Source organism: Larimichthys crocea, chromosome VIII, assembly GCF_000972845.2.
Source record: "Larimichthys crocea isolate SSNF chromosome VIII, L_crocea_2.0, whole genome shotgun sequence".
NCBI lineage: Eukaryota > Metazoa > Chordata > Actinopteri > Sciaenidae > Larimichthys > Larimichthys crocea.
Window position 1 is genome coordinate 28,350,876 of NC_040018.1, and position 14,483 is coordinate 28,365,358.

Genomic DNA, 14,483 nt, shown 5'->3' on the forward strand with positions numbered 1-14,483 from the left:
CAACACGGCAGCTTTGATCTGCTCCTGTCTGGCCTATTGGGACCGACTGCAGGCTGTTCGTCAACCGTGCAAAGGTGTTATGAGTTGTGATGTTTCCTCGCGAAGTTGGTTTTTTGCACCTGGGCCTGGTGAAGTTGAATGGAGTTGAACACATGCAAACAAATGCTTTTGTTCCCGGCGGACAAAGCTGCTTGCTTGCTCCAGACTTGCACTCATACTCACAGTCTGCTATTGTTTCCCCTTCATCGCTTCTTGTCACTCTTTATGTCAAAGTTTAATTAGGACAACGAGCTTTCGCAAGGGCTCATTTCTCACTTCAGCAACTTTCTAACACTTCATAATGAGAGAGAGAGAGAGAGGGGAGAGAGAGAGAGAGGGAGGGGGGACTCGAAAGGGAGGAAGAGACTCAGAGAGAGAGAGGGAGGATAAGGTGTGCATGTGTGTGTGTGTGTGTGTGTGTGCATGTGTGTGTGTGTGTGTGTGTGTGTGTCTGTGTGTGTGTGTGTGTGTCTGAAGGGGTGGGGGTTGGCAGGAAAGAAAGGCCTTGGCAGAATAAGTCGGGTCAAATGAAATGAAATGCAAAGCATGGGCCCGGACCCATGCAAATAAGCAGGAACCTGCTCTGGAGGGTGATGAGTTGATTGCTTCAGACCGTTTGAGGGATTAACCACAAGTGAGAAATCAACACTGCCACCATAAATATTCTTTAGAGGGGGGGGGGCAGGAAACATTTGAGTACTGGATTAAGTCAAAACAAACTAGTGTGTGTGTGTGTGTGTGTGTGTGTGTGTGTTCATGGTAATAAAGGAACATGTGCAACAGTGTGGTTGACTGACGTGTTTTTGAAGAGTTTGGACACGGGCACAGAGAATAACAAGTATCAGACTGTGGATGCAGATAGAAGACGTTCGGCTCCGCATGTGAGGTTTGTTGACAAATGTATCTTTTAAAAAGGTCGAACTTAATCCTGTTTCTCATCCCCCTTTTTGGGGCAGTTAAACATTTCCATTTTTTAATACATGCTGTTGTCTATACAGTATTGTATTGCAGAGCTTATGCTCATACCGACTGCTGATGTCCTCGTCCCATTCTGTGTTTTTATTTATTTATTTATTTTTCTACCTCAGTATTTTATTCTATTTTATTTTTATTGTATTATAAATATACAGAGTGCTATAACGATCTATTTTTTTACTGTTACTGTTACAGGCTCTAACTGTTATTTATACATGTGTGTATAGTGTGTATATATTGTTTAAAATAGGATATGTATAGGGTATATTGTTAAAGTTTTGTTTTCTTACTATTGTTTTTCTATCTATCTATCTATCTATCTATCTATCTATCTATCTATCTATTCAGGAGTTTAAAAAAAAGTCTATATATGTCTCTATATGAATATTTGCAATGTTCCAAACATATGAAATGGAGGCAGAGTATTCAAACAGTTCAATCCTCAGATTCTCCTTCTGTCACAGCTGTTTTGGTCTATTCCCCACGTGGCTTCTTTCCCCTCCAGGAACATTTCAGATGCGCCAGACTTTGTTCAGATTTGGCAGTGTAGTTAAATTGTTTCCCTTCTCTGTCTGTTTTTACGATCTGGCGTCGGCACAGGGTGTTTTATTTTGAAAAAAACTGACTGGATTCTCTATGCCGTTTATATGTCTGACCTCTGGCCAGTTTGATCGGCTCTGTGCCGCTGGTTTGCGGTGTCCGTCCGGAGCAGAGCGGAGAGGACGCTCCTGGGAATGCATCTGAAATATGCCATAGCACAGCCAGGATGCTGGCAGCCATGCCTGCTGGAATTTTTGCTGGAGTTGTTGTCCAAAATGACATCCATGCACTGCAACAATAAACCCCAGTCTGAAATTAAACAAAATAAATAATAATTCATATAATCCCAGGCTTCCTTTTCATATTAGTGCATACTAATATATCTGTGATAGGCCAGTACTGACTGACAGATATATCAGTCTCTCTAAGTTCAGATACTTTTGTATAAGATTATGTTTGCAAAAAAAATACTATTAAGTTATTATTTGACACTTTTTTATTTGATCATTTTTATTGAAGAATGCACAATGATTTAAAATAATTAATGAACATGCTCAGTTGCTGTCCTATCAACACAACAACACATTACATAATAATGTTTTCATTTTTGTATGCTTGAGATTTTGAGTTATGTAACAAACTACTCGTTATTAATAAAGTGCAAAGCTTTTTTGAAAACCTTAACGCAGTAACGAGGTGCACGTGTGCGATCTCGATTTTCGACAGTACGTAGTGAACACGGAATCTTCCAGCTGACTGAGAGTTAGACGAGCACCCCGCCTGTCGTGGGAAAGTGGAGCCAGGTGACCTCTTGTTCCAGGCTTGGCTGCTCAGGCTAATTGGCGCTGCACACCTTCTAATGAAGGTCAAGTCTCCTCCCATCAGCAGGCTTCAAGGCCAATTAGAATCACTACCCAGATAGCTAATTGCAGCATTTAGTCTTTTGTTGAGCGCTCTTTAGTTGTTAAGCAGCGTTTTCACCGAGAAGACACAGTTTATCATCATCACTGTGTGCTGACACTGGACATCAAACCAGTGAAGACTGAAGTGATCTGTGTGTGCTGCGGCATCATGTCAATACAGAACATCAAAGCAGAAAAGGAGAATTATAAACAACAAAAATAGATTTAGATGAAACTATATGGAGTACAATGAGTATAGTCCATGCAATACGATCATGTGGATAAGTATTATGGCATACAAAACAAGAATAACAAAAATATTAAAACCATTATAAAACCTTCATATCGTCATCATATAAAAACTAGTGCTGTCAAAATTAACGCGTTAATTTTGGCGATTAATTTTAAAAAAATAACGCAATTAACGTAGTTTTGTTTACTTCCGGTGGCGGCTGACAAATAACCTTTGGTCACATTCGCGGTCAAACATCTATCCTAACTAAAGGAGAGTCTATGGTGTAAAGATGGTTAAGGACGGACTTTTAGGGGGAACATTTCATTTTAAAAAGTTGCCCGACGGCTCGTTGGACAAAAACAAGGCAATTTGCACAGTTTGCAAAGCCGAATTTAAATTCCACAGAAGTAACACGACTTTAACATATCACCTCAAAGCAAAACACCCTGCTGAAATTACTTCCACGGGACCTCGCCAGTCTACACTACAGGAGTGTGGCACTCGTCAGTATATTTCTGTTTGCACTGTGCTTATGTGCACCTTAAGCCAATAACATGAATGAATTTAAATATACTTTCTCTGTGTTTATTCTACATTAATTTGATCATTTTACATAAAAAAATATTCATTATAAGCTTCAGTCTCATAAAAATGCAATTAATTTATTCATTATAAGCTTCAGTCTCATAAAAATGCAATTAATTTATTGATAAATTAATCGTGATTAATCGCGATTAATTACAAAAATGTTTGCGATTAATTAGTTGATTTTTTTTTATTGATTGACAGCCCTAATAAAAACACAAAATATATGATATACTGTCAAATAAACTCTATAACATAGTGTATAAATATGAAAGTTAGTGTGCATCGCCCATGCAGGAAGTGTTTTGTATAATGATAAATACAAAACAAACAAATCATCATCATCATATTATGAACATCTGCAAGACAAACTATACGTCCTACATAACAAACACTTTTATATATTCTTCATAGAATAAGTATATTGAGGTGAATTGACACTGGGTGTCTGGGAGGCTGACAATGACGACTTCTGAGGTTTGTAGTTTGATGATGCTGTACTGTCACATATAGCACGTAATATTATGATAATATTTCATAACAATATAATAGACCTAAACCAAGCACAGCCTCGAGATGGAATTTAGTCAGAGTGAATTTAGACAAATAACTGAAGGAGCTGAAGTCCAGACGTAGCTCTGTTCAATATCGAAAATAACAAAAGGAATGAGGCTGTTATTCATTTGAGTGAATTGAGCTATTCCATGAATTCAGGGCGAGCATGATTCATTCTGAGGAAACAAATTGAATAAATTGGGGATCAAGACAAGTGGCACAGAAATAATAATTTTAAGATTCCAATACATTTATTTTATTTAATTAAAAGAATTTTGGAATATCATTTTTTGTGGCTCGAGGCTAGAGAAAGATTTTCTTTTCTTTCTTTTTTTTATGACAGCCCTGATCCTAGTCTTGATTTATTTGAGAATCTGATCCGGTGTTAAACCCAGGAGGACTTGACTGTTAAAATGTCTTTCTGACCTCGTGCTTTAATTTCACAAAGTAATTTTTGCCATCGTAAAAAAAAAGAGGGTCACCCTCCAATACAAGTACAAATATTGAAATGAAAAAATGTATGCTGCTGTTTATTCAAACCTTCTCATTCACTTCCACATGCCTGTCTATTAATGTCTGGACTTTGAGTTACACTGCTGCAGTTGGACACACACACACACACACACATAGCATAAAAGAAAGAGAGAGAGAGAGTGGGGAGGGGAGAAGGAAAGAACAATTCAGATTGAAAAAGATGGACAGATAGAGAAAAGAGGTAGAGAGAGAGAGTGGGGAGGGAGGGAGAGTCTGAACCACTGAGATAACTCTGTCCAGGTGTTCAGAGCCAAACAAAGACTCTTTTCAGGGCCTGATGAAAACGCACGGCTCCTCCACTTGTTGCAAAATATACAGGATAGAAAAAAAAAGAAAGAGCCCAACTCAGGCAGAAGCTTAAATTCTGTTACTGTACCAGACTATGGACGAGGGGAAGGCCTACCCAATTACATCAGCCTCAGTGCTGCCAGTAAACAAGAGCTGTGAGAGAAAAGAGCTGAAGTGAATTGTGGTACATCGCACTTACAGCGTTTGTTTGAAAGGTGGTCGAGGTTTATGAGATAAAAACAGTAATTACATTAATATTCAACTGATTTACCAAAGCAAATACATAACAAGGGAATTCTGTTAAAGGTCCAGTGTGTCCAGATTTAAGAGACAGAATATAAAATTCATAACCCTGTTTTTATTTGTGTAGAATCACCTGAAAATAAGAATGATTATATTTATCTTACCTCTGAGTCTTTCCACAGTAGTCCAGAAAAGGAAAAACTAGAAAAACTGGTTCTAGAAACTTTTCGATTTTTTCACGTTTCATTCATTCAAATATTCTTGTGTGATGCTTCTTTATGGTTCTGGTTCTGTTTAGGCCTCAGTTTATGTTCATGGTTTTGGTTTAATAAAGGAAAATGCCTGCAGTGACTTGAATCACATGACGTCGTGTGATTCTTAACATGTAACCAGAACCACAATCTTTCCCCAACCAGAACTGACCCTGAAGTGTTCACGGAGCCTGAACCTAACCACAGATGAATTCACAATATGAACCCCCGAGTCTGGTGTCAAAGTTCTGCTCTTTGTGGCAGACGCCCTCCCACCAGCTCAGAATAATAATAATAGTAAGGCATTGCTTACATTTGCCGGCATATTGTGATTGAAACGATTTTGTAATAATGAATGTAGAAAAAAAAAACATTACTCTATTTAGGTCAAAGTTTTAATTCTAGTTTTATTCATGTTGGTTTCACCTGACCTGCCTGAATTGACCTCCATCTGAATTCATTATGAGAGTGGAGTATTTAATTATAATACCAGCTACCTGAAACCACACACTGACAGACAATAGTGTAAACATTATATAATATCTTCACTGGAACAATCCTTTGTGATTATTAAACTCCCAACTTGAACTTTATCCTCAGGCATAAGTATGAATTAATCAAGCAGCAGTTTCTACTTGACACACTATGCACTTCACTTTGTACACAATATAAATAACTCGTTTCATTTCCTCTAAACCGAGCATGCCCTTTTATTTTGAAGGTCAGAGGCTCATGTTAGAAGTCTTATTGTTGAATGATGAAAACTACTTGACTGACGCTCCTTTAAATATTTTGCCACCTTACAGTTTATTAATGCGTGTGCAAGGTGTATTAAATGGCTGACGAACGCAAACATCGGGATGTTACGTCAGGATGCAACTTCACGTGGCAGTGATGTAAAGAAATGCAACCATCTAAGCACACAGTGTGACATCATGATAAAACTGTGAACTGATTTTGCTATTTGGAGAAAAAAAAAGTTGCAGGTTGCACTCGCTCGCTGGGAAGGACGACTGTGGTCTTTGTCTCAGCTTTCTTTCTGGCACTATATTTACCCGGGGTTTCATCAACGGCACTGGCCTCGGCATCAACATCCATTCAATGCGAGAGAGCTCTGTGGGCTCAACTTGCAGAGGGATATGTGTCTGCCTGGCGGCCCTCTGTCATCCCTCCCTGCATAAGCTTACAGAAGTGAGATGGCAGCCTTTTGATGTCAGGAAGAGATTCTTACTCCTGGCTGTTTCTCACCAATTCACATCAGCCCGGCCTCTTCCCCAGTCTGTTACGAGGAGTGAGAGAGCGCTTTGTGTTTTCAGATCAGAGCAATTTGCAAGTTCATTCATGACCAGTGTTAAACAAAAGGAGCTTAGATATAGAGTCTCTCATCACTGCTTCTAATGGGCAGTAGATCAACTTTCCTACTGGATAGCATCGCAATTATTTAACTGCCCATTTGAGGAAGAACGTTAAAGTGAAAGGACTGTTTAACTGTAATGCTGACAGCCAGCTGCAGAGAAAAATCCACGTCACACTGGAACGATTGCTGCGGACAGATAGCTGTAGAAAACACAGCAACAGGAAGGAAGCTGCATCATTATGCATGTTGTCCAGATCAGATTTGAAAAACAAAAAAAAAACAGACTGAACAGAAGTCCATTCAACCGCTCCACACTTCTCTTTCAAAACATGAGGACATTAACTCTTTCCAAAATACGTCTCAACAGCGAACTTCACAACATCCATGTGTCTTTTTGTACAGCTTTGACAGTCGGTGTTAAATATACGAAACTAAGAGAACATGCAAGTGCCTTTATTGGATCGCCTCTCATTATCAGGACACCGATCCGGAACTAACATCATGGAGAACTTTCTGGTGCTCTTATGCTTGGAGTGTGTTGGGTGCATGCAGGAGATGTGATTTGGGTTCAGAATCCCATCCCATCGTATAGCTGGGTGACACAAAACATTTGTTTTTCTGCATTACACGTAAAACGGTGATTAACCGGGTTGCACAGAACAGAAAACAAGGGATATTTACCACAGATCCACTAGTTCTGTTGACACACACTGGAGCACTGGAGAGATTTCAAGCTACTGGATTCAGTCCTGTGAAATAGTTAGACTATAGATAGTATAAAGTGTGGGGGCTCCATCTTGTCAGCCCTGCCTCTGCTGCTTGCCAGCTAATCCAAAAATGGACAAAGACGTGGAGTGTGGGTGGAGCTGAGGCAGGTTGGTTACTCAAACAATCCACATGTAAACCAATCCGGCCATGCTCTAAATTGTGTATAACTTTAAGCCTTAATATTCACTTCACTTCACAGGTGAACTTAGTTTAGAGAACTCTCGACATGACAAGTGTGCCACACCAGAAAAGAGAAAGCATCATGGAAATGTCATCAAGACTTCTCTGTACACAAAATGCCATATTTGGTTTTGACCCATGAGTCTTCCAACATCAAGCTCTACCAGTCTTGAAGATCCTCAGGGCCACCTTCAGTCAGCTGACCTGCTTGTTGCAATGTTTTATAGGTATTGCAGGAGGACACTACATGACATGGAGATATAGAGTATAGAGTCCATTGAACCATATCAAGCCCCCATGAACAGCAGAGGGCTGTGAGACAATTTAGTGACCTTGCATGGTAGTTAACGTCTGGCTGAGCATTATAAACACTCTGAAATTACAGTTTTACTATCAGAACTTGATCCAATCACATTAAGAAAGTCTGCACACTCATGTCCATACATACATACATACATACATACATACATACATACATACATACATAAATTCACAAATACATACATGTTCCAACCAGACCAAGGAAATAAAAGACAGTGATAGGGAACCAAAAGAAACGTTTACATGCAGCAAGGCTCTCAGGCTGCAGGCAGAAGCCTAATGTTTCACTTCCCTCTTATAACAATAGTTTTGGTGTTTTTTTACATATATTACTCGTTTTTGTTCTTCTTATTTAAAAACAGAACTATGGTTCACTGCTTTGCCATCTTATCTCCACTTGTGTGGTACCTTCATTGTAAATGTTCCCACATGCTTTCTTGATTTATTTAAGAATCAGTGTATTTATTTCTCACGTCTTTCTTGTTATGTTAACATCTTCAGTTCCCCACTCTGTCCATTTTAGCAAGAGGTGAGATAATGTTCTATTGTTCAAAAATAGACAAACAAGAACTGATACAGTGACAAGGCCAAAGGGTTTGACGAGATCATCACTTCTACAAATCTTGGTCCTCCAGCAATGAATAGAAATGAAACTAGTCACTCTGACGGTGGAGGAATTAACTTCCCTATAGTCACTGAGCATATCGAAACATACGCAGACACAAAATTATGGCTGACATCATGGCTACCTTCAAACTCTGATGGAAATAACTCATGTCACCTTTCTGCCCAGTGTGTGGTGCCGTCGTAGGCTGTGGAGATGAAAGGCAGTCTGGTAGATAGTGTGTCAGAGTGCAGACATAGCCAACATCCCTGCTCTGGACTGAAGAATGTAGCAGCTTTGTGAGTGGATGCAAAAGCTCCACTCTAATGTGCAGGATTGAATGACTTGAACAATGTTTACATCTCCCTTTTGGCCTGGAGGTGGTGTTGGTGGTGGGGGAACGGGGTTGGTACTGGGGAAATAAGGACTGTTAGACTCCATTCACACTGCAGAACATGATGCTCATCCCTTTCATCTTATATCTAACTTTTCGGATGGATTTTATTTGCTGGAGGACATTTATCTGTCTCAGTGTTTCTCTTCGTGGTAACAAGTGACAGCACTGCTGACATGCTGGGCAGATTAACAGTAGCAGGTGAACCTGAAAACTGACATACAATACATTCATCCACAAAGTGGAATCTTATTGGTTGAAGGAGCACAGATGAAGCCTTATGAAACAACTATAACTTAAATTACAAAAGGACAGTGAACCAGATCTGTTGCGTGTGAAGCGGGTAGATATAACATGTCAGGCTTACGGTAAATGGAGCCGACAGTAAAAAAGTCTCGATGTATAATAGATATATGTGACATTATCATTGAGTGAAAACATATTTGACTATTTGTTCTGCTAATGGTTGCAGGCATGACCTCAAACTCCATGTGGACAGATCTGTGATCAGCAAGTTTTGGAGTCCTCAGTGTTGCGCAAACTGGAAAAGAGGTTGGAGTGGGATGGATACATTTTAGGTATCCATCCATCCTGTATATATATATATATATATAACTTTCAACAGGTTGGGAGTGGGTTGCTGCCCCAAGCGAAGGAGTTCAAATATCTCAGGGTCTTGTTAACAAGTGATGGGAAAATGGAGCCTGAGATGGGGTTGATGCAGCATCATACATGACTATATAATGTACATATAGTTATAGTAAAGGTAGTTTAACTAAGTAACTGTTTAACTTCATGTAAGAGCAAACCAAGGACTGAACTTTGAAGTTTTATTGTAAGAGTTGTAAATCTGGTATTGCTTTTGTTTGGCCTTAATCTCACTGGCTTTTTAAACTTGATCTTGATGAGTCTTGAACACGACTTGGGTCTTGGCTCAGACTCTAGACCGATTTGATCTTGAATCAGTTGACTAACACCAGTAATGTCCACTCGGTCCGGTCCTACCCTGTCCATGGTAGTCTATTCTTGTTAAAAATTATGTTACAGTTTAGGGCAGTTCTCAGTTTTAAGTATCACTTGAATGTTGCCCAAACTGTACACGCACATGCCCAGCACCTGCACACACACCCACACTAACACACTCACACACAGCCACACCTGCTGGGGCTATGTTTCTCTGCAGAGAAATGCAATGCTTTAATGGCAGTGCCACAGAGGACATATCACCTGTTCTCCTGTTGCAGAGAAATTCTCAGAGGCTACTTGTACACAGTACACAGCTCCAGTGAAACTGTTTTGGATACATGTCGAATCAATACGCCCTATTGTGTGGAAACTCAGAGCAGTTCTGTGAGAGACTCCCACAGCATTTAGGATAGCTGGCCTGCTCTCCTCTGCTGTTCAGGGAAGCATGAGTGGATTCTGGATTAGTGCACACAGTGTGTTCTGTCTGGACACACAGTCATCTTTCTCTACCTGTTCCTCTCTCTTTGTTTGAAAAAGGATCAGCAAAACCTTAAAATCTATTTTGGAGCCTATCTACCCTAAAAGTCTAGCCAGTGTTAAATGGATGTTTGAGTTTTATGATGTGGGGTTGTATGAGGTACTTACACAGAGTAAGTACATAAAAAGGCCCACCTAAAAAAAAAAATCAATAATAATAATAATAATTATAAGATATAATAAGATATAACATATAATATAAAGAATGTAGAATATAAAAACACTTAAAGATAATGTTGAATAAACATTTCAATTGCTGTTTTAAAATGTTCACAGAGCTTACATCTTTGGGTAGAGAATGCCAGATGCATTTTTATTTTTATTTTTTCAAAAAAAGGATTGAGCTGCTGATTTTGTTATTTGTCTGACAGTTTGTATTCTAAAAAAAAACAGCAGCAGAGAATCTAAGAGACCATGACGGATTAGAAGTGACTATGAATTGGTAATTTATCAAATAAAATGTACACCAGTAACAGAACTTCAAAATCGAGAGATCTGGAGTAATATGTTCTCTCTTTCTTGTTCTAGTTAAAAGCCTGGCACCACAGGTCTGAATTACTTATAATTCATCACTGGATTGAAGATGAATACATGACATATAATTTTCTGGCATCTTGTTGGGATAGGATTGGTCGTACTTTTGCAATATTTCCTAATAATCCAGTGTGAGATTGAAAGTTTACAGAATATGTAATTCAAATTGAATATAATATTCATAGCTATGTATAATCACCTGAAAATAAGAATAACTATGTTTTTGTTACTTAGGAATAAACCTTTTATATCCACAGAAAACATTGGTCCTCTTACACAGAGTCTTGCCCAGAATGGACAAACTAAAGAGATACTAATTAGACAGTCAAACAAGAGGACTGTAATCAGCAACTACACTATTAGATGCCACTAAATCTTCCATGATACTCCTTCTAATGAAAGAAAGCTGCTTTGGTTACCTTCTTTATGTGTCACTTAAAATTTAAATCTGAATGCTTTTCTTTGGTTCCTTGACCATTTAATTAAAGAAAGTTAGTCTGCAGCTATTTGTTTATTGGTTATCATTTGGGTCCAGTAAAATATACAGCTATGTGTCATCAGCATAGCTGTGCAAATTATATTTATGTTGCATGATAACATCACCTAAATGAATGAAAAAAGCAGTGGACCAAGGCAACTTCCCTGAGCATTAATTAGAAATAAATAACTTTCTTCTTGATATGTAAGAGCAGAAAGCACTACCACAGAGTGGAAATGTTTTAAATTAAATATGATCAGCATTGCAAATAGAAATCAGCAAATGTGAAGGAATGTTTCACAGTTGTGTGCACACTTTGTACAAGTAAGGCCTAGTACAATCAAGATAACAATTCGCCTGACTAAGACATTTTTTGACATCCAATACAAGAAGTCTTCAGTCAACAAACAGAATTCATGCTCAAATACAGTTTTAGTTCAAACATGTTTGATTTTTATTGTAGCCAAAAACAAGGATCCTATGTCTATCTGGGATTAGGTGAATTACAACAATAGTTGCGTGAAATTTCAACTAAATCTCTTGTTGTAGTAACATAGATATTGTATACGTAATACATACAGGAACCTCAGGAATACACTGGCCAGATGAACATTTAATCTGTATTGTGTTTGGTGCAGGAAATGTTCTGCTGGGGAGGGGATGTATGGAAATATCTATGAGCATTAATTACCAAGTAACTGGCCTGTGGTACTATTATTTTATTTTAACACAGAGAAGCAAATTTCTGGCTGTTCATATCAGCACATGGGGTTTGAGGACTTGCTCAAAGTAAACACACTGGCCACTAAAAACTTGAAATTATTTCAGATAGCCCAGATGGTCAGAAACCATATTAAATGGTGTTTTAGCATCATGTTAAACAATGCCCTGTTATGAGTCACACAGATCAGTATCACGCCTGATGCCTGCGTCTCCGGAGAAGGCTTAATAATCACTCACCACTGTAACTGAGTCTGCAAAATCCTGGTGACAATTCCTCCTTTTTTGCCTTTTTCCTTCTTGACTAAAGCTTTTGGGTTTTGTGGTCACAAAACAAGAGACTTTGTTTTAGTAGATCTGTTTTTATTGCAAGTTGGAATGGTGTCTGGACAAGCAATGGCTTGGCACTGGAGGAAGAATTCTTCAAATGAACCCAAGACAGTAACCGATGCAGAAAGTTGTAAGACAATGGAACGATAAGGAAATCTAAACAAATCTTTGGTTCACTGAAAACAATTTATTCATTATTAGACATGGATTTTTGTGGAGATTTGAGGATCAGTTCAGGCAGTCAACACAAGAATCATCAGTGTCAATCACCCACAGACTGAGGTCCAGAAACACTAAAGGTATGGCCAAATATGTCCACAATGAATTGCATTTCTTTTGCAATAACAATGCATGCTGGGATGAGACAGAATCCACTGTCTTCACCAGCAAGCCAGAGGAACTTGCTGTATGGTATGGTAAATAATTCTTCAAATCCTACTTCTTTGTATTTTGATGAAGATTATGAAGATTGCTGAAAGAACACAAACAGTACAAGGTGAGGATGAGGGTATGAGGGCAGGCTTACATACGTACTGTTTCTGTTTGTGTTGTCCCTGTTAGACATTATAGAAGAACCAGTCATAAAACTCATCCCCAGAAACATCAATACTCATATGGCCAGCCAACTGTAAAGCAGGGTTAACCACAATTGAGGTCAGGTTAGGGAGGGACGAACTGAGCTAAGCACAATATGACCAATACACATGAGATTCAACTCATACTTTCTTAAACTATCACAACACTTCAGCACAACCCAGCACATTGCAAGTATTTTGCTGGAGGCATATAGGTGACCATATTCATTATGTATGCCCAAATTTGAACCAGCAGAATAAAAAACAAACCTCCCAAGACAGTCATGAAATAAGAAGACAAGTCAGCCCTCTGCAAATTCTCTGGCATCTCTTCCCTTCTAATCCTTCAAGCCTCCTTATGGACACTTTGCCACCTCTGCAGTCTACCACTCCTCACTACTACTTCCAGTTCCTGGAAAGGAACTGCCATCCTAGACACTGGTTCTTTGTACACATTAGTTAAATGACTATGGAACAGCATCAAACCAACAGAAGCCACTTAATCCGTGGACAGGCATCCCGTTATACTGTCACTGACTAATGGGAAACCAGAACATCCTCTTGGATGGACTGATGTGAAGGTATGTCTGCATGGAAAGACATGGCCAATACCCATGCTTGTCCTTTGTCCTCAACCACTGGTATTCTCATTGGTGCTGGGATTGTTGATTGGATTTTTAGTGGGATGTTGCAGGGACCATGTTGCTATCTTCCTTGGATCATATGTTCTCCTTTACCAGAAGGGTCAGACTTCTTGGAAAAGGCAGCTCAAGACATAGACTTGTTCCAATGTTCCAATACCACAATAATGTCTGTACCACCCAAAGTAGGACGCACTGGCTTGCCACCAAAACATCAAATATTTGTGATGATCTCCACCAAAGCAAAAGGTGTAAAAAGAGCTTCTGGATGCAATGTTAGAAAACCTTCATCTTTAGCATGGGTTTCTCTAGTAATCATCCCCAGAGAAAATGGAAAAAAACATTTTCTGTGTGGTTTACAGAAAACCCAGTGACAAGACGAATGCTCCTATCACCATCTCCACGTACCAATTCTCGAGTCCCTTGGTGGTACCACAGTGCACAAGTAGCATACCGGAGCCAGGATATATGTCCATACAGCCTGTACCAGTGAAAAGAGATGCCTTTGGCTTTAAAAAAATGCCCCTGCCACCTTCCACATGTTCACAGTTATGTGACTTCTTAAGAAAACTCAGGGTGTACACTTGCTTTGTATACCTGGATGATATTATCATCAATCTGACTCTTGGCAACAACATTTAAAGAATGTCCAAGCCATCATGGACAAGCTCAGACAGGCAGGCCTCACAATGATTGTGAAGAAGTAAATTCTTCCATGCCTCCCTGAAATTTCATGAACATGTCTTGTCTTCAGATGGGGTTCAGGTAGACCAAAGAACATTTATTCCGATGTCTGGTACTAACTAAAACTGTGTAATCTTTGAAAGAGCAAAAGCAAAAGGTTTTGGTCAAAATGAAATGTAAAAGAAGTCAAAAGGGGTGTACAGTGGTCCTTTGTTTATCGCGGGGGATACGTTCTAAAAATAACCCG